The sequence below is a fragment of the Schistocerca nitens genome, chromosome 5 (assembly GCF_023898315.1).
Source record: "Schistocerca nitens isolate TAMUIC-IGC-003100 chromosome 5, iqSchNite1.1, whole genome shotgun sequence".
Classification (NCBI taxonomy): domain Eukaryota; kingdom Metazoa; phylum Arthropoda; class Insecta; order Orthoptera; family Acrididae; genus Schistocerca; species Schistocerca nitens.
Genome location: NC_064618.1, coordinates 691230779 through 691250936, shown reverse-complemented (window position 1 = coordinate 691250936; position 20158 = coordinate 691230779).

Genomic DNA, 20158 nt, shown 5'->3' with positions numbered 1-20158 from the left:
CAGTGCCTTTTGCTCCTTCGTGGACATCATGGTGCCTCCGGTCGCGCCAGGAGCTGAACATTTGGTGACACGGCTTTTGTCTCGGTGAGTCCACACGGTCGCGCCACGGCTCGTCACTGGAGTGTACACCCTCCTGGATCGCTGATCGATACGTACCACTAGCGCAACACACCTGTGTGGACAGACATTAGTGGTGAATGGTATTTGTTACTTATTGTAAAACTAGTGAAGAATAAATGTGTCACTACCAAAAACTGCCCTAGTCGTTTCTGTCACCAAGCCTCTCCCTTGAACACAGTGCAAGGGCACAGAAATAAAGCCGGTTCACTGCACGTCATGACTGTAAGTGGTGATACCACATGTCCCCGCTTTAGTGTCACTTTTGCTCCTTTGGTGAAATAATAAATTCACATATTCACGTAATGTTAAAGAAGAGAAAGTTCTTTCTGTATAACACATGTACAAAACCACTAACAGATAATATTTTTAAACAGTAGTCCCTTGAAATGAACTATATCCATAGTTTTATTGCTTTTGTGCATGCAGTGCCACACCGTCGTAAAGTTAGGCAATAGCTTATCTTACAAGTTTGAACACATACTATCTCGCTTCCAAAACAACCATGAAATTACTTCTGGAAAGATGGCGCATAGTGGTACATGGTGACACTGCAAGGTGCACGAAACAAGTGCTATTGCCTCTGTATGTATAATCTGTCTTTTTGCTTACACCCTAAGAATATGAGCCGTCACAAAAAAAGGTGTCTCTTGGTACAATTTGTTATAACTGTCAGTTAATGACACATCGATAATAAACTATTTCTGGAGATCTTAAAGCCGCGTCTATACCAGCCGTGATGCGCAAAACCAAGAAAAGATGGTTGACTCGGCCTGGCGTTTCTGCTGTGGATGTCAAATAGTGCTGCTTTGTGTAACAATGAACAAATGCATTGCAGTGTCAGTATGTCAAAGGAAATGGTTAGTTTGTGTGCAGCTCTGCTTGGACAACGTTTTTCTTTTTCCATTTTTGTTGAACATTGCTGCACACCTGCAAACCTATTGTTCCTTCTGCACAGTTCTGACTGCTCCAAGCTGTTCTGCACTTCCTTGCGCCATGCATTTCTGTGCAGCGCTGTGCTGTGTTGGGCGTCCAGTGTGGATGTGGCTGAAGATGAAAGTCAGAAGTTGCATGGGTTCACTGTTGTGTAGTGATTAGGGGTGTGCTGTTACGAAGTTGAAAGAAGTAGGTCCGCATCCTGTTATATTCGAACTTTTTTTATATACCTTTGCACTTGTAAAATGTACTAGGACTTTCTATTTATTTAAAAAAAATATATTCGATGTTATATACACATAAGAGCTCGTTCGCTCAGGAATGAGTATGTTCGATTTTGTGAATGTCTAATGAAAAGATTATAAGAATGGTCATCTAAACGATATCCACATGAACTACAAAAAATGCAGAAATAACTTGATAATGAATGCTGCAAATTATGTGCTGATATAAGTAGTTTCGTAATTCAGTAGCAGATATACACTGATGGGAAAAATATTCGCAACACCAAAAAATAATTAATGTACAGTAATGAAATTAAGGGAATACTTTTGTCTAGGTGACAGTTGTAAGTGATAACACTGCAAGATCGCAAGTTAATATAAGCTTGAGATAGTTATTGCAAATGTGAAATACTGGTACATTAATAATCAGTGTAATGACCAGAATGTTGAAAGAAAGCATGCAAAGCGCATGCATTGTGTTGTGCAGGTGCCGGACATCAGTTGTGGGATGGAGTTTCATGCTTGGTTGCACCAGGTCGGTCAACACAGGGATGACTAATACTGTTTGCAGATGATGCTGGATTTGTCTTCCAATGATATCCTGTATGTGCTCAATTGGAGACAGGTCTGGTGATAGAGGTGGCCAAGGCAACATTTCAACTCACTGTAGTGTGTGTTGGGTTACAACAGCAGTATGTGGGCGAGCGTTCTCTCATTGGAAACAGTGTGTGGGATAACCGGAAGACTGCACCTGCTGTCATATGAAATCGCACTCCAGGTGTAGGTCAAGGGTGTCTAGCATGCAGACAGATTGGTTGCAGGCTCTCAAATGGCCACCTTTGAAGCAACACACAGCCATCATTGGCCCCGAGGAAGAACCAACTTTCATCAGAAAATACAATACTCTCCAATGAGCTCTCGTTTGACACCGCTGAAGTCACAAATGGCAGCAGTTTGGAGTCAGCGGAGTGCACACTAGGTGGCGCCTGGCTCGTTTATGTTGCGCAACCCTTTCTTGGTGTTGTGATTTGTTTTCCACAGTGTATACAGTATCAGAGTTGTGTGCCAATTTTCTGTTTTTCAGTCAGACTGAAGGGTGTACTGTCAACATATTGTCTTTTTTCTTTTTCTGCCAAAGCAATTACATGTAATTTTAGATTCTACATGCACTGTTTATGGGGTATGAGTACTAATAGTGGGCACGTAATATACTGCAAATATAACTGGAAGGCATTTATAGAATTACTTTTGTACAACAAATGCTCCACTCTTCTCCCCTTGAACGGTCAAATTTCTAATTTGTTTACCCTCCTGTCAAGATGTAAATCTGCACCCTGTGGCTGCAGGGACCAAGGAGGATAGAAATAACCACCTTGGCTGGCACTTTCTGGCTTCTTGAGCAAAACTGAGAGCATTCTGCTGAGTATGGTAACGTGAACATACCAGTTAGGGGTGGTCTTTCATGAACTAAGGGATAATTGTGTATGCGATGCAACTCTGGGCTAACTACCTGTGAAAAGAACTGCGTGGTTGTGTGAGTCAGGACCAATGAATTCTGCCAAGGATGAGCCCTTTTTCCTGCGTTAATAAAAGCAAAATACTGTCGCCAATGACATTAACAAGAGATTTGGATATGAAGCAGAACTGTGTTGCTATCACTGCTTACAAGTCAGTCATGCAGTGAGCCAGCTTTACTGCCACCCACAAGCACTGTGTGCAGGGAAGAGGCTATGGTGACATTATGGTGATGGGAACTGATAAAGCACATGCATCCCATAACTATTAATGCAGCACAAATGACTACATGAACACTTAACAAAATAAATTCTGACTTCAATGTTTATTACCTGGTGATTGTGATAATGGCGTTGGACAATTATTCCAGTTGAACACTGTCCTAAAAAGTATACATTTCTTAGTGATGAGCATGCTGAACAGTTGTGTGACTGCGGGAGAAAAATGGACATGCATCTGGAATGAAGCAAACTTTTTTGGTGACCGCGGGGTGTCACGTAGTATGCAGGTGCAACGAAACAAAAGCAAAAATGAATTGCGAGTGCCAAACAAATTTCCATACTATTTGGTGTGGAGCTTGCATTGGGCTCGTTGTCCAAAGTCTGTGGCTTGCAGAATCAGACTCTGAAATTAAGCATCTGCATGGCAGTGTGCCCCACTTTGCAGTGGCTGTTGCGTGTTGCTGAGCAGGGCCTGTGTGTGCCACACCATTGCCAGAATTTTGCACACCAGCGTATATCAGACGCAGCTAGATTGTGCAGGCTGTGAGCAGCTCTGGTCCATTCAAGCATTTCTGCGGCACAGCTGCCACTCAGATCTCCCCCTTGGAGAGTGGAGCTCGAGAGCTGTGAGAAAGTGCAGATGTCCAGTCTGCTGCTAGCTTCTGTGACAGATGTTTGGATTTCATGCACTTCGTACTGACATCAGCGTGAGTGTGAAGGTGGTGGACCAGTCAGTGGTGATTGGCTGTTGGTATGTGACATGACCACTTGGTTCTGTCTCGGTGTATGGTGGGCGTGCCCTCACTCAACTGGCTAGTGATGGCAGTGACATGCAGTCCTATCTGTGAACTGTCTGTAGTAACATGCGAATGGCCTCAAGGCTGTGAGTCACATGAAAAGATGTCTCCTTGAAAACAAGGCTACTGAAATAAAATGCTTACAAGGCACAGTTAATATATGACAGAGAAATAAAATGTACACAAGTTGGACATTGTGCAGAAAGACACAAAATAACACAAGTGTTCCAGTATTCATGAGTTGCACTGTTCCAAGTTCACAGACACACTAGGTCACAGGAACACAGCATAGGAATCGATCTGGTCTTGACACCTTGGCGCTATGGAAGCGTGGAAACTATTCAAAGTGTCTATACTCACAGGACTGTGGTGTTGTTGCAAGTTGAACGTGTATCCTGGAACTGTTATGGGCAAGCCTCGTGGTGCAGAGTGTGATGTCTGTAGTTCAACAGGAAAGAACATAGAAAACTGGTGTGGAAGTAAATCTGGCCTCAGCACCCAATGCCATGATGGCAGAGGGATGTCAATGCAAGTCCAGGAAATGCAATGGACAACAAGCCAGTTACATGGGAGGTAGTGTCCAGAACTCAACTGGAGACAATGTGCTGATGACACGACCCAATGGAGTTAGGGTTCTACAGCAGGGAATGGCTGGGTGTCAGGTTGTAACTGATTGGCGGGTGGTGTGAGGATGGAGAGCACCACACAGCAGGATGATGCTATGAATCATCATGGGTGTTTGAAGTGTATGGGCTTAATGTAGTCTCCTGGTGGCTGTGGTGAGGGTGGCCGAGCACCTGTGGTGGGCACGGCCTGGGTGGCTGTGCTAACTTGCTGGGAAAGGTGGGGCAAGGATGAGATGTACTGACAGAGTGACGACAGCTGGTGGCATATGTGCGTCATTGTCAGTCACACTTGTGGGCTCTGCCTGACCATTGTGAGGAGAGGTGTTGTCTGTTTAAATGTCTTCCACTGGATCAAATTTACAGCACTATAGATTGGCTTGTACAAAAACTTCGCTGGTGCCTTGCCATGTCAGTGCATGAGGTTGGAGGCCAGCCACATGGGTGCAGACATGTTCTACCAGTGTGGGAGCTGAGGCGTCCCAAGTTGGTGGTACCTCCTCGGTAAAATCACCAGGGGTGACAAGAGATTGTCCATAGACAAGGTCAGTAGGTGAAGTGCCACTCTCTTGTTTTGATTTTAATTGCAGGCTGGTACTGTGGGAATGGTTCCATCCAGGTGGCATTGTGGGAAGTTAGAGAGGCTTTCAGTGTTTGATGGAGCTTATCAATCATGCTGTTAGGCACTTGATGCAACTGGTAGTCCTGAATAACAGCACACTACACAGTCAGGTGATATTTGTGAACAGCACACAGTCAAACTGTCGGCTGTGGCCCAGCATGATGTGACTGGAGATCCACAGCAAGTCCTGTAAATATTTGTTCTTAGCCAATAAAGGAAAAAAAAAAAGTCTTCAAATTTTGAGTGTTAACAGGCTCCATTCATGCTAGTTCCGCCATCGAGAGCACGTTCATTGTTGATTCTACTTTTTCATAAGCCAGACAGTTTTGATGAATACCGCAACAGTTGTTCTGCCAGTGAACCAACGGAAATAGGGATTTCCTTTAATATCCCAGTAAGTCGCCGGCCTGTGTGGAAAACTCTATAAATGTTTGATGTCGCTGACTGGCGTGCTATGTCTTGCCTGCTATATGAAGTGCACTATGTATGCCAGCAAGCAGTTTGAGATTTCCATTGCTAATCCACGGGTGGCCACATTCGAATAAAGGGCGCTAATGTTTCTGATATCTTGTTTCAGCATGAAACTTCGTGGCAGATTAAAACTGTGTGCTGGACCGAGACTCGAACTCGGGACCTTTGCCTTTCGCAGGGAAGTGCTCTACCAACTGAGCTACCCAAGCACAACTCACGCCCCGTCCTCACAGCTTCACTTCTGCCAGTACCTCGTCTCCTACCTTCCAAACTTTACAGAAGCGAACCTTGCAGAACTAGCACTCCTGAAAGAAAGGATATTGCGGAGACATGGCTTAGCCACAGCCTGGGGGATGTTTCTAGAATGAAATTTTCACTCTACAGCGGAGTGTGCACTGATATGAAACTCTGGCACACAGTTTCAATCTGCCAGGAAGTTTCATATCAGCGCACACTCCGCTTTAGAGTGAAAATTTCATTCTTGTTTCAGCATGTCTGTCAGGTCTGAATTACAGAGAAAATCGTGAACTGTGTTTGGTGCTATTGGAGCATGTGAATTGTTTTATTCTAGAGTGTAGAATGGATTGGAAATAACAGTTGTGTTCCAAAAAAAAAAAAAAAAGAGAGAAAATGCCAGTGTGACATCATAAAAGAGCAGTTGCGACAAAAGGATACATTAAATAATTTTTAAACTCAATTGACAGTGCTTCAGTGAACGCACAAGGTGTTGTGAAAGAATGTAGTGTTACTAAACTTCATCAGTTGATAATGCCAAAGAATCGTATGTTTCGTGCAAGCAAGAACCATGCAAGCTGATGAAACCGTTTCACTAGAACAAATAGCTAATAATAGTGTTACTGGGAAGAAACTGGAGCACGCCAGGATCTCCAAGACTAAAGAAAATCATCTGGAGGGTAATGGCTTTCAAGTTGTCGATGATCTTAGCAATCCGGGGACCTGGTCGGATATTATAAATGATGATTTTATGATGAGAGAAATCAAGGAAGATCAGCAAGATGTTAGTGAAAAAATGTCACATTTCCTATGGAAAGTGAGAGAAGGTGGTGTTTCACTGTCTTTGATTCCTTCCATCATCTTTCAAATGATGAAAAGTTAAGCGAACGTAGCTTGTATATTCTCGAACAAAAGGTGCTGTGTATTACTTTTATTGTGAGCTGTTCAATTCGAGTGCTGGCGCTATCAGAAGAAATGGTTTAAGAGACTAGCAAAGCTTGTCAAAAGTTCTAAACTGTCCCACAATCATATTTCTGAATTGAGCAAGTGGAAAGAGCTCTCACAGAGAATTAAAAACTCAAAATTAATTGAACTCAAGATCAAACTGATCAGGAATAAAACAGGTGGAGATCATTTTTGTCAGCATTATTTTCTGTAGTATGTTTCCTTGCCGGAAGAAATCTTCCATTAAGAGAGGACTATGAAATGTTGGAAAATCCAGGGAAATGGAAACTTTTTAGGGCAAATAGCATTAATGGTCAAGTTTTGCCCTGTATTAAATGATCATATTAATCTTGTATAAACCTAAAAGTTTAGTTACGTATGTACTTAAGTAACGACATATAAAATGAAATCATTACCATAATGTCTGACAATACTGGGTTTGTCATGAAGAATATCATACTCAAAAATAAATGCTATTCAATAATACTTGACTGCACACAAGATTTAAGTCACAAGCAACAATTAAGCATGGTTTTACTTCAGATTCTACAAAACTGTGGTATACCTCTTGCAGGGGATAATCTTATGACAACAGGAGCAACATGAAGGGCAAGAAGAGTGGTACTCAAGATTGTATCATTGAAGAAAAACCAAGAGATAGTTATATTCCTTGCTGTGCTGATAGCTTGAACTTGGTTGTTAGTGATGCAGCTGAATCATCAATAGTTTCGCTACATTTTTCTGGTATAGTTAAAAGATTGTTCACATTATTTTCTGCTTCTGTAATGTGCTGGGAAGCACTCAAGAATCATACAAAACTGACTCTGAAACTGTGGTGTGATACAAGATAGGTGGCTAGGACTGAAGGTGCTCTGGCTGTAAGATTAACGGAGTTAAAGATCACATGCAAAAGTGATCCACTGTGTTTCAGTGAAGTGTCTATCCTCTTGAAAGAAATCTCATTTCTTTGTGTGCTGTGATATGGCATAATCTCCTTTGCCATTTCAACAGAGTCCATAAATCAGTCCAGGAAGAAGGTATGCAGTTAGACAATACAGTAAAATTAATAAAATCAACACTTAGTGTTACTGAAGAATATGGAGCCAGCGGTTTTGAAAAGGCTAAGAGAGAGAAGCAGAGGAATTGGTTGCATCATTAGGAATGAGTTAATAGAATTCCAGATCAGCAATTATCAGAAGCCAGCTTTATTAAGAAAATAAAGATGAACCCACTCCTGGGGAAGAGAACTGCTTAGGAGGAAACTTCTTATAAAATGTGGTAGACACCATTATTATGTCTTTGAGGGAAAGGTTTTAGCAGCTCAGTAACTGCTGTGAAGTATTCTGTGTTATTTTTGACACTAAGAACTTGACAATAAAGAAATCTGATCCCAACACAGTATGCAGAAGCTTTGGGGCACTTTAAAATGCACTGAAGAGACAAGATTTGCAAGATGTTGCAAATGAATTGTAACTGTCATCCACCATGCTTCCATAACTAGCGAAAACATGTTTAGAAGTACTTCAGTACATTTCGAAATGATCTTCCAAGACTTTTCTCAAAGTAATAATTGCGTTAAAAATATTTTTTGCATACCAGTGTCTGTAGCTTCTACAGGAATTAGGTTTTCCAAGTTAAAGATAATTAAAAACTATCTCAGAGTTTCAGTAAGCAATGAGTGGGTAAGAGGTCTTGCTATAATTGCAGTGGAAAGACAGATTGCACATCCGATCAATGAGGAGAAACTTGTGAAGGTGTCCATTGTTCCAAAATCAAGAAAAGTGGATATTTAGGTGAGTAATTTTTTTAAGTTTTGTTTTAAATTTAGTAGGCTTTTTCCTGTTTTATTTATCGCTAGGCAGAATCTATTACATTATACCCGATTTTGCATGGTTATAGCAGTGTACATTAAAATTATTACTATCAAGTCAGCTGGGCTTTGCTCGCAACTATTATGAACTACTGTATTACTAAGGAGTGGTCATCAGTGATAAAGGATCACGGAAATAAAATTTTAAAAATGTGTATAAATAAAATTTCTGCAGCAGCTCTCACCGTCTGCTTGTCGTAAACGTAAAATCCGACCAACGTTTCAAGCATTCTGAAAACCCAGCACTGAACCCGCCATTATTGCTTCTTAGAAAGTAAAAATTATTGTAAAACACTCAGTCATCACAGCTGCTAAAATATCTGTAGTAAACTGTGATTCCCTCAATTTATATGAAATACTGTAAGTAAGATGTTTAGTACATTTCAGAATCTCCATATACTTGCTTACTGTTAAATTTGTGAGTTAAAGAAAAACATTATATCATGCATTATGATTTCAGACGTACTTGAGGATTATGTTGCACGTGACATTGCAACAATGAAGTTCTACTTCATACCATAATGTGACACAAAGGGAGTTTTTCCAAATGTGAAAACTATTTTGATAGATTTAAGGATGGCCTTTCTGAAAGATTTGGAAAAACAGTAAGTAATTTACTGCAACAGATACAACTAAAATCAGTTCAGAGTTGGTTCAGTATTGTAGTGATGTCAGAAAAGCCTAATAAATTTTTAGGTTTCTGTTTATATTTGGTGCTTGTTTTAGGTGTAGGTTCATTCATTTTAAGTGCATATTAGTATATTTTTGGTGCATGTTTTCCTTGTTTTAGTGTATATTTTGGGTATTTTTGTGAATTGTTTAATACCTAAGTGCTTACATTCAACATAACAAAGCCAACTGGCGACCTAGCCAGAACAATAGCACCACATTTTTACATTAAAAAGAGATGAATTGAGATATTGTGAAATTTACACAACCAGTATTCTTACAACTCGAGATTAACACACTACACTCCTGATAAAAAAATAAATGATCGAGGTTTACCAACAAGTACTAGCTTACCCATGAATTTGCATGGGCTTACCATGCAAAATTGCGAGTAAGCTAGTACTTAATAAATTATTGGCCCATTTTTACATAGATTCAAAGAATCCTCAATACACGAATTCCATCAAAACTGCTTGAACTGCACGCGCACGCGCACGCGCGCGTGCACACACACACACACACACACACACACACACACACACACACACACACACACACACACACACACACACATTCATAACTATTATACATAGTCACAAATGTCAGACAAAGTGTGAACAAAATTATATTCCAGAAAAAGAGTGGGGCCCAAAACTCGGACTTCGCAGGGGGCCTCAGAATTCCATAAATCAGCTCTGTGCAGGAGGTGTGTGTCACAGTGGTGTGCAAGTTCCTGGTGGGATACGGCATTGTACATTGTTGCAGCAGTGAAATTGAGCACCACTGCTAACATGTCATGCAACCAATCAGTCAAGTTTGCAACGGCATCTGGCTGTATTTCTGTCTGTGCGGTGATAAATGCTTGCACTAGTGCTGGGAGGCTGTGCACCCAGACAGCACACACCAATCTGTCCAAAACCATGTTTGACTGTGTGAGGCTACACAGATTGTGCAGGAACTGAGATGACCTCCTGTCACTGTATTCCTCTTGGTGCAGAAAGTATTGCCGCAGGTGGTGATTATGTCCAGCACATCAGTTGTGAAGCCTTGTACTAGCTGGCTCACAATGTGTCCAAATTTGGTGAGGTCACAGCTGATTTTATTGCTCAGGAAAACTGCCTCCATTTGGCTGAACCACATATTTGGGCTATGGGACCAAAAGAGCAGCAGACTAACCAACAGCTCTCCTGTTCTTGCCACCACTACCGTAACAGTGGGAGGCATCAGTGTCACCGTGCTTTGTGCAAGGTAGTTTTCCTGAGCTGGCTGCAAGGTTGCCATCTTTCTTTAACGCCTAGTTCTCGATGGTTTGTCCACAAACAAATCACAGTTCATATATGACAAAATAAGTGTTACATTGCTTGCCAATGAAAGTTCATCACCACGTTTTGTCTACTTATCACATTGGGGTCATCAGCAAGTGGGAACATCTTGATATCACGACTTATATGCCAGTCATGCACTTAGCCAGCTTTACTGCCAAATCCATGCACTATGCTCAGAGAGGATGCTACGGTGACGGTATGGTGATGGAAATTGGTAAAGTACATGCTTGCCAAAAATGTATTTATTCGACACAAATAATTAAATAAACACCTGACAAAACAAATTCAGTAAGCAATGTCTATTAACTGGCGATTGTGGTAATGGTGTTGCAGAGTGGTTCCACTCGAACACTGTTCTGGAGTGTCTATACTCCTCAGTGACGAGTGCTTCGACCAATCACATGACTGCAGAAGAACGATGGACATGAGGCCAGAATGAAGAGAACTTTCTTCATGACAGCAGGGCATCATTGCGTATGCGACAGAGCAACAGCAAAAATGAACAGTGAGTGCCAAACTTTCTTCCATACATGTCAGGTAGGAGCTTAGATGGTGCTCGACCCACATGGTCCACGACTTGTAGTGCCGGACTCTGGAATAAGTGTCTTCATGGTACCATAGCCCGTCCTGCGCCTGTGCACGCCACACAGTTGCCAGAATTTTGCCTGTTGGTAAGTGTGTGCGCCAGTGAATATCTGCTGCAGCTAGCTTGTGCCATCTGCGAGCAGCTCTGATCCATTCACGTATTTCAGCAGCACAACTCCCACAAGTTCTTCCAGAGTTAACAATGAAAAAATATGTGAGTCCTCCCTCGGGCATGGATATGTGTGTTTGTCCTTAGAATAATTTAGGTTAAGTAGTGTGTAAGCTTAGGGACTAATGACCTTAGCAGTTAAGTCCCTTAAGATTTCACACACATTTGAACATTTTTTGAAAAAAATATGGGCAGATGTGAGTAGTAGGGATTGGCGCCATCGATGCAATTTTGATATCAAATTCATATGCAAATTAATTAAATTGATAAATTAATTATTCCCCATGGGTTGCAGATTGTGGTAAATATAGCTCTCTCCCACTTCTGCTCAGTTTTGACTTCAATTGGGACGATCATATGTGCAAAGCTGCATGGATGGCGGGGCAGAGTGTGGGGAGCAGTTACAAGATGCATAGGGACTATCTAAAACCATGTTAGAATTTTACTGTAACAGATAGGTTCGAAAAAGGTGACTTGTTTCGAGGTATGAGAGTGTCACGAATATGATGCACTAGTGGCTGTAATGATTAAAAGACTTCTCCATAGGATCCAACGTATGTATATGCATATGGGTGAATGGAAAGACTTGATTCCAAATTGTAGACAGCATTTCTACCGGAAAATGTAACACTAGAGAGCTGAAAAGCGAGTGTACATTTCTTATGACCAAGCGAGTGTACGTTTCTTATGACCTCAATCAACACACCATCTACTGTATGTGATCATTCTCAATCAACCATCGCCTATAACCCAGTGGATATATTGCAGAACCTCTGACGTGACATAAAGACAGAATGCGTTGCAAATCCTGGAGAAATATCTAGCGGTGGCATGAGGGCTCGCAAATACTGGCTTCATACTGCGTTCCTTAGCCGAATCACTTTCTAAATTCGGTGATTTTATGTGACAGATTCACCTTGAGCAGCAGGCTTATATAGTATGTGGGTGTTCCGACATGTGCAAGGCAAATGACTGTATCCTGTCATAAGAGAAGATATGGATTTGATGTGGAAAACAGCGATAGCCGTAAGAGGAATGAAAGATTTTTACACTGCTTATGGGGGAACAATATAGGTGCCCCCTTGTATGATTAATAATTTTCTGGATATAGTCTTCCTCCAGTACAGAAGACAAAATTTTTTGCAGATCTGTGCAAAGGACTCCGAGCACCGGCCTCCAGCTCCAATGGAGCGATACGGTTTATGTAATTTACTAAGTGACAACACACAGTCGGTAATTGTTTTTTGACGTACCGGGAGCGAGAGAGATGTGGTAAAGTCTTACAGGAGATACTGTTACATGGAGTGCTATGACTGGTTAAAGTTTTGAAGCAGATAGTTCACTCAAAACTACACCGATTTTGCTCATAGATCTGTCTCTATTCTCCTGGACTCATGACTGTTCTTTTTTATCGTCACAATGCGTGTTTAAAAAAATAGGTGTGATTTCCTACTTCATAACCTCTAATTATAAAGTAGACACCACTTGAATTATAACTTGTTGTCGAATCTAGAAATTATAGTGATCTTTTTTCCGACATGTGAGTAGATTGTGTGAAAGAAGTTGTGATGATGAAATTGCTTATAAAACTAGAAAGCAAGAATCTGCTGCTGTATGACAGAAACTTTACAGACATGTCGGAAGAGGCGAGTTGTGCATCAAAAATGTCAAATGTAAGCATGCAGATGGTAATTGGTTTCGATGTAATAGAAGAGACTTATAGGAGGTTCTATTACAAGACATACTGTCAGGATTTGTATGATATAGCATCACAATGGTAAAGTGAGACCTGCCATAGTGTACAAAACAGCTACGTCCTATTGAATTATAGCTTGTTGTTGTTGAATGTAAAATGATTGTGTTTTTCTTTTTTTTTCTTGACATGTGAGCTAATGGGGTGAAAGATTGTATTCTCTAATGTTGTTTCACCAATCTGAAATGTTTGTAATACACACGTGATCATCTGTGATCGGTGGCGGTGCACTTCGCTGGACGTCGCAAAATGATGAGATGCAAATTGTATCCTGCAGTTGAACGTAAAAACTATACTGATTTTGGTCATAAAAGTAAAAGAAAATGGACTGTGCCTATTTTTGTGGAAAGAGGACATTTATTATCGTCGTGATTGTGTTTTCCTTTTTAAATAGTTGCTTAATCATAGGAGTCATGTTGCTGTTAAATACAAATGCTCAGTGCTCAGAACCGTGTGGTGGCCAACTTCCCTAAGAGGTCGTCGCTGTCCCTTTAGACAAACAATCTGCAGTTCGGGTAGACATCATTTATCACAGTTTTGTTCTGAGGGATGCCGGTGTTGCTGTCTATTGTGTGTGTAGCTGACCGCCCGGCAGTACCCCACATTATACTGAAGATACTGCAGTGTGAGGCTGTGATCGCTTTAGGCAGAAGGCTCCCTGTTTTGGAAGCAGCCGACTTTTGACAAAGCCATCTGGGGTGTTCTCTGGAATTTCATTGTTGCTCCAGAGGGGTCCAGCCTTCCTGAGAAATACGTTTAACAGATTGCAAGAAAGAGTTGCGTTGATGTTAAATAAAATTGTTCTCGCCCATTGCAGAATGCCAGGCTGATGAGGGTGAGGGTGAGGTGGGGGAGGGGGGGACATGTCTGCAGGGTGACGGACACAGATGCACTCTGACTATGGGGTGAAGTGTGGGGGGCTCTCTTGCTATATTTTAGACGAACAAGTTGCACTTCAGGCAGCCATCCTTTTATCTCTTCTTGTCTCGTTGACTATACATGCTATTGTGTTGACGTAGGAGCATCGCCTTAAGGCGGCCGGATGCTAGAGGGCCAGTGGCTGCAGAGGGGTGCAGAAAAACAGCAGTCTGTGGAAAGCTTTGTGCGGCCAGCGGCCAGCATGTGCCAGGAGGCATTTGGCAGAGGAGCTGGCCGTTTGAAAAAGCCTGTGTACTCCCCATAGGCGGATGGATGGAGGGAGGGGGGCCGGCCGTTGTGGTCGAACGGTTCTAGGCACTTCAGTCCGGAACCACTCGACCGCTACGGTCGCAGGTTCGAATCCTGCCTCGGTCATGGATGTGTGTGATGTCGTTAGGTTTTAGTAGTCCTAAGTTCTAGGGAACTGATGACCTCAGATGTTAAGTCCCATAGTGCTCAGAGCCATTTGAACCATTTTGAGGGAGGGGGGGGGGGAGGAAGTAGGGGAGCCATGAGGGGTGGGATAAGAGCGCCTTTATTTTCTGCAGTTTTTGATTGTACATCAAGGAGAACGCACGTTTGGCTACCGTCCCCTTTGCAGTCTTTCAGGACGATGATTTTCTCCAGTACATGTGCTGCATTATGACCCATTCATTATGAGTGCTGGTTTTTTCACAACAATTGCGAAGTGTAATTAGAAATGTGACGCATTTTTTTTCTATCAGTTGTGTTTTTGTGTATCAGCATTGGGTACCTAGGCTGCAGGGATGTTTTTGAGTAGGCGTCTGTAGCAAACTCTGACGTCAATGATAGATTCTGCATGCTTACAGGTAACACACTTTTTGAACTCCTCTCTGTCCAACACCAGCATCTTGTCAGTTAAACATATTTCCCACCAAAAAGAATAAAGATAGTACCTTACACCTCAGCCATTTTTCCCACCAGCTTGTAGGTGAAGGGTAAAGTTTGAGTATGTCTGTCTCTAGTTTCGAGTGCTATTCCGAAATTTTTTCCCAGCAGAATAACATCAGTTGCGTGGTCTCGGCAATTTTTGAGCTGTATTGCGATTTTAGGCTCTGTTTGTGTACCGCCACGCTTGTAGTTGTGTAATTAGGCCCAATCTTTAAGATTAATTACGTAATTAGGACCTATCTTTGCGTCAGTTTCCCGGTCAAATTAAATAAAGTATACTAACCTAATATTCCTCTCCTGCATTTGGACAGTTTCCATGTGTTGTGGGGCGCACTTGTGCTTTCCTTCCAGTAGAATCAGGGTTCGAGTCCCATAAAGAGCACCATCATTTTTAATTTCCGCCAATTCCAAGTGCCGCTGGTGGTATATTGTGTTTGGGGGTGCACTTAGGCTTTTTGTCCAGGATGACCAGGGTTCAAGTCTCCGAAAGGCTACTGCCATTTTGAATTAACTGTCAATTCCAAACGCCTCTGGTGGTATAATTGTGTTGGGGGGTGAACTTGGGCTTTCTCTCCAGGAGGACCAGGGTTCAAGTCCCAGAAACTGTACTGTGCGCTTTAATTTCCCCCCACTTCCTGGATGGGGGGTTGGGTGGGACGTCAGCAAAGCCCAGGGACAAAGAAATTCCCGCCAAAATTTGAAATTCCCACCAATAGGGTAGGTTAGTGGCGGGGGAGGGTGGGGAGGGGCTGGGGCAAACGTACAGGCTAAGAAGAACACTTGGTATCTTCTGGGAGTGGAGGTGGGCGTGGAAGGGGCGGGGGTGTGCGTGGTCTGGGGATGGGGATGGTCGGTGATGGGGGATGACTAATTGATCAATTTAATTAATTTGCATATCAATTTGATATCAAAATTGCACCGATGCCGCCGTCTACCTACTACTGAAGTGTGTGTTGTCACGAGAATACGAGGTTAATTCGCAGATTACTTTGTTAACGCTACACCTTGGTAAATCAGAAAAAAATAAAATGTTCTCTAACAAGTAATGAAAGAGTAACAGACACCCGATTTTTCTTGAAACAGTTTTGGAATAGAAATGCCGCCTAGTTGTTATATTATTTACCTTATCTCCGTATTCCTTATTTACTGAGTACAAAGTTACAGGTCGACCTTCTGATCCGACACAGTAATTAAAAATAGACCTAAAGGCATGGTTGTCTCACAAAATTCATAGTACAATACAGAAAACGCACGTGGTTCAATAATCACAATCTGCAAAAAAAAAAAAAAAAAAAAAAAAAATCTGATTTTACGTGACAAATAGCGGTGATTTACGCAATGAAATACTGGAAATATATACACACATATAGCACACACTACAAGACCGGTTACACACCCTATACGTAGATCTATTGAATCGCCCATTTTGTAGTGTCAAAGCTACCATATCTCAAAAGCGTCCTCTCTTTCAAGTAAACTGATATCTTCGTTTTCTCGTGAACGAAGTACCGGCTCATATATTTTTGACAGGTAGCCGGCAATTAAATGCAACCGAATCGCTGTACGTACGGGGATTGGAACTTTAATAGTGGCAGTTATTTATTTTAAATTTATACAAAATAGATATATGTTTCAAAGTTTTATTATCGTTCATAGTAATCCCAAGCAACGTGCATAAACCGTTTCTAGCAATGTGGAAGTCTTATGACACCGTTAGCTGTGTTGATAGTTCGAGTGGAACGGTTTATTGTCCGACGAATCTCTGTAACGGTTCTGAAGCGAATCCCATGAAGTGCTTTCTTCAGAAGTCCGCGGAAGTAACACCGCTTCTTTCTCTAAGCTGTCATTTTTGGAACATAGCCTGCGACCAGCATAACGTAAGAAGCAGGAGCACTTTCTGCAGTATCCACTCACCAATTTTTAGACTGTGCTCGGTTGCTTATGGCCCAAGTTGTGGCTGATCTGTTCGATTGATGGAGCTGGGAAGTACTGTACCATCCACCCCACTCCAAAGACTTAAGCCCTTTTGACTTCAACTTGATTCCGAAATTGAAGTAAGCAGTTCATGACATGCGCTTCAGAACTGGAGAGTTGTCTGGAATATACAGCTCCACTCGAAATATCCAGATAATTGGTGCTGTTAAGGCTATCCTGTGACTTCCACATCGCTGGCAAGGGGTTACGCACAATGCTGGCGACTACTCTGAAGGACAGTAAAGCTCTGAAACTTGCATCTACATTGCATAAATTGTAAGTAAATAGTTGTCATTGTTTAACTTCCTGCCCTCACACGTATATATTCACGCAGGCCTGTGTGTGTTAAATTTCAACAGTCTTTCATATGGTGTATACAAATCATATTCGTTACGACGGTGCGCTCTCAGAATTATGATATTTTGTTAAAATCCAAGCTGCAACATTTCTTCAGTGTCTCAATGTGAAGGCCTTTCGAAAGTAGACTGTGACTTACAGAGCTTAAACCATTGTATGGAGGCAAGTGGCAAAGAGTTTAGGAAAAAATTACGCAGTGGTCATTTAATCGATTCGTCTGATTTATTTTCTTATCAATTAAATTCAGTAAGTGTATATTGTCTCAGTTACGCAAATTTTAAAAATTCGTAGAGACCTGGCAGTGAATGCAATATTGGTACAGTACTGAAATGTTATAACTTTGGGCAGTGACAACAAAGTAATTAAGCGCAAAAAAACAATTGAAGTGATTTGTATGATACATTATGACGTATTAGTCTCAATGGGGTTTAACTAGCATATTCTGAATTTAACAGCCATTGAATAGTTACTAAAAAAGGTAAGCCACAAGACTGTGTAACCATAAATTAATCGAAGACAAGATATTAACGTAACGGTACTTTTGTCTCATAAAATTTTGCTCTATTACAATAACACCCAGAGAATATTTCATTTGTTTTCCTCTTGGGAAAGAGAGTACGGGGTAAATTTCAATTCTGGTTTTTAACAGTTTACGATATTTAGCACAAATGAAAAGTTCATAGCACAAACTGATGTAAGATCTGATGGGATCATGTATTGAGTAATCGTGGAATAGACGGAGCAGAAACACTGCTCAATATTAGATTGTTCTATGACGTTGCTTCGTCAACACTGTATTATTTTTTTTTCTACAACCTTGGTTACTGAATCGTGGGCAGTTAACAAAGGGACTAGTTTCTTCAAACGTTTTGTGAAAAATACGGCGTTTAGTATCGGATATTTATCTCGATCCGATGTTAATTGGTTCTCGCTTCCAGTGTTTTGATCATCGGCGGAAACGCGTACACATAAAAGAATGAAACACGTTCCCCATTAGATTAGTCTCATTCCCTCGATCCTGCGGATAGTGATCTCGAGGTTGTGAAAAGAAGTTAAAAATTTGCGTTTTATTTGTCATACGTTATACTCTATTATACTGCCAAAGTTAATTTTAAAATTTGAGAGGTGCCGTGAAGGTATTGTCATTGGTGCAGAAGCTGCGTAACAAAAAGTCCCTTGGTACAGAGGATGCTTTTGGTCATACTGTTAAATCTACATGCATACTCCTCAAGCTACCGTATGGTGCGTGGCGGAGGGTACCACTACTGGTCATTTCCTTCCCTCTTCAACTCGCAAACAGAGCGAGGGGAAACCGACTATCCCTATGCCTCTGTACGAGCTCTAATCTCTCTGATCTTAACTGCATGACCCTTACGCGAAAAATATGTTGGCGGCAGTAGAATCGTTCTGCAGTCAGCCTCAAATGCCGGTTCGTTCTGCAGTCATACTCAAATGCCGGTTCTCTAAATTTTCTCAATAATGCTCCTTGGAAAGATCGTCGCCTTTCTTTTATTTATTTATTTATTTATTTATTATCATCCCAACGATCACATTTGTGATATAGGATTTGTCAGGATACATTTCAACAACTATATAACATCTTACAAAAAAATTTTCTATGCTGAATTCATATCTTATGTTTACTACAATATACAACTAATAAGTGTTTTTATAACATAATTTCTTGTGTGCTTGACAGACCTATTCCTTGATGTTGTGATGTCATTTGTCACATTTATGATATCATATATTCTTATACAGTTGAGCAGAGCTATTCACTTATACTGTAGTGACATTTGTTAAGCATGTTGTTCTTAATCTTCTTATGTTCTTGACAGACATGTTCATTGATATAATTTAATTTTTCACATTAATTTAAGCATATATTCTTATACAGTTGCGCAGAGATATTCACTTATGCTGTAATAACATTTGTCAAGCATGTGATTCTTTATAACAGTTTTAAATTTATCCTCATTTTCCAGCTCTTTGAAATGTTTTGGTAGTGCATTAAAAAGTTTGATGCCTTGATTACATATATGTTTCTGACTTCGGGTCCTTATTACAGTTTGTAAGTGGAGATCTTTTCATTGCAGTGTATTGTAATTATGGTAGTCTGTATTGGTTTTCATTTTGTCCTGATTTCTTTTGATCACCAACAGACATTTCAGAATGTATAATGATAGAATTGTTAAAATTTTCAGTGCTTTAAAAAGGGGCTTACAATGTGTTTGAGGTGGTCTCTGGGTCATTATCCGATTAGCACGTTTTTGTAATTTGAAAATCTCATTTAGACGACAATTTGTTTTCCCCCCAGAATACTATCCCATAGGATGCAATGGACTGAAAATAGGCAAAATATACTAATCTGGTACAGTCATTACTACAAACTTTTGAAATTATTCTAAGTACAAAACATGCTGGATTTAGTTTTAAGCTCACCACATTGTCCTTCCAGTTTATCTTCTCATCAATGTGAATACCCAGTAATTTTGCACACTGTACTGTTTCAAGTTGTTTGCCCTTCATGGTGGGATTTAGGTCGTCATGTTCACTTATTTTCCCATATTGCACATAATTAGTTTTTTTTGCATTCAGTGTTAGCTTGAAACTTCCTGGCAGATTAAAACTGTGTGCCCGACCGAGACTCGAACTCGGGACCTTTGCCTTTCGCGGGCAAGTGCTCTACCATCTGAGCTACCGAAGCACGACTCACGGCCGGTACTCACAGCTTTACTTCTGCCAGTATCTCGTCTCCTACCTTCCAAACTTTACAGAAGCTCTTCTGCGAACCTTGCAGAACTAGCACTCCTGAAAGAAAGTATATAGCGGAGACATGGCTTAGCCACAGCCTGGGGGATGTTTCCAGAATGAGATTTTCACTCTGCAGCGGAGTGTGCGCTGATATGAAACTTCCTGGC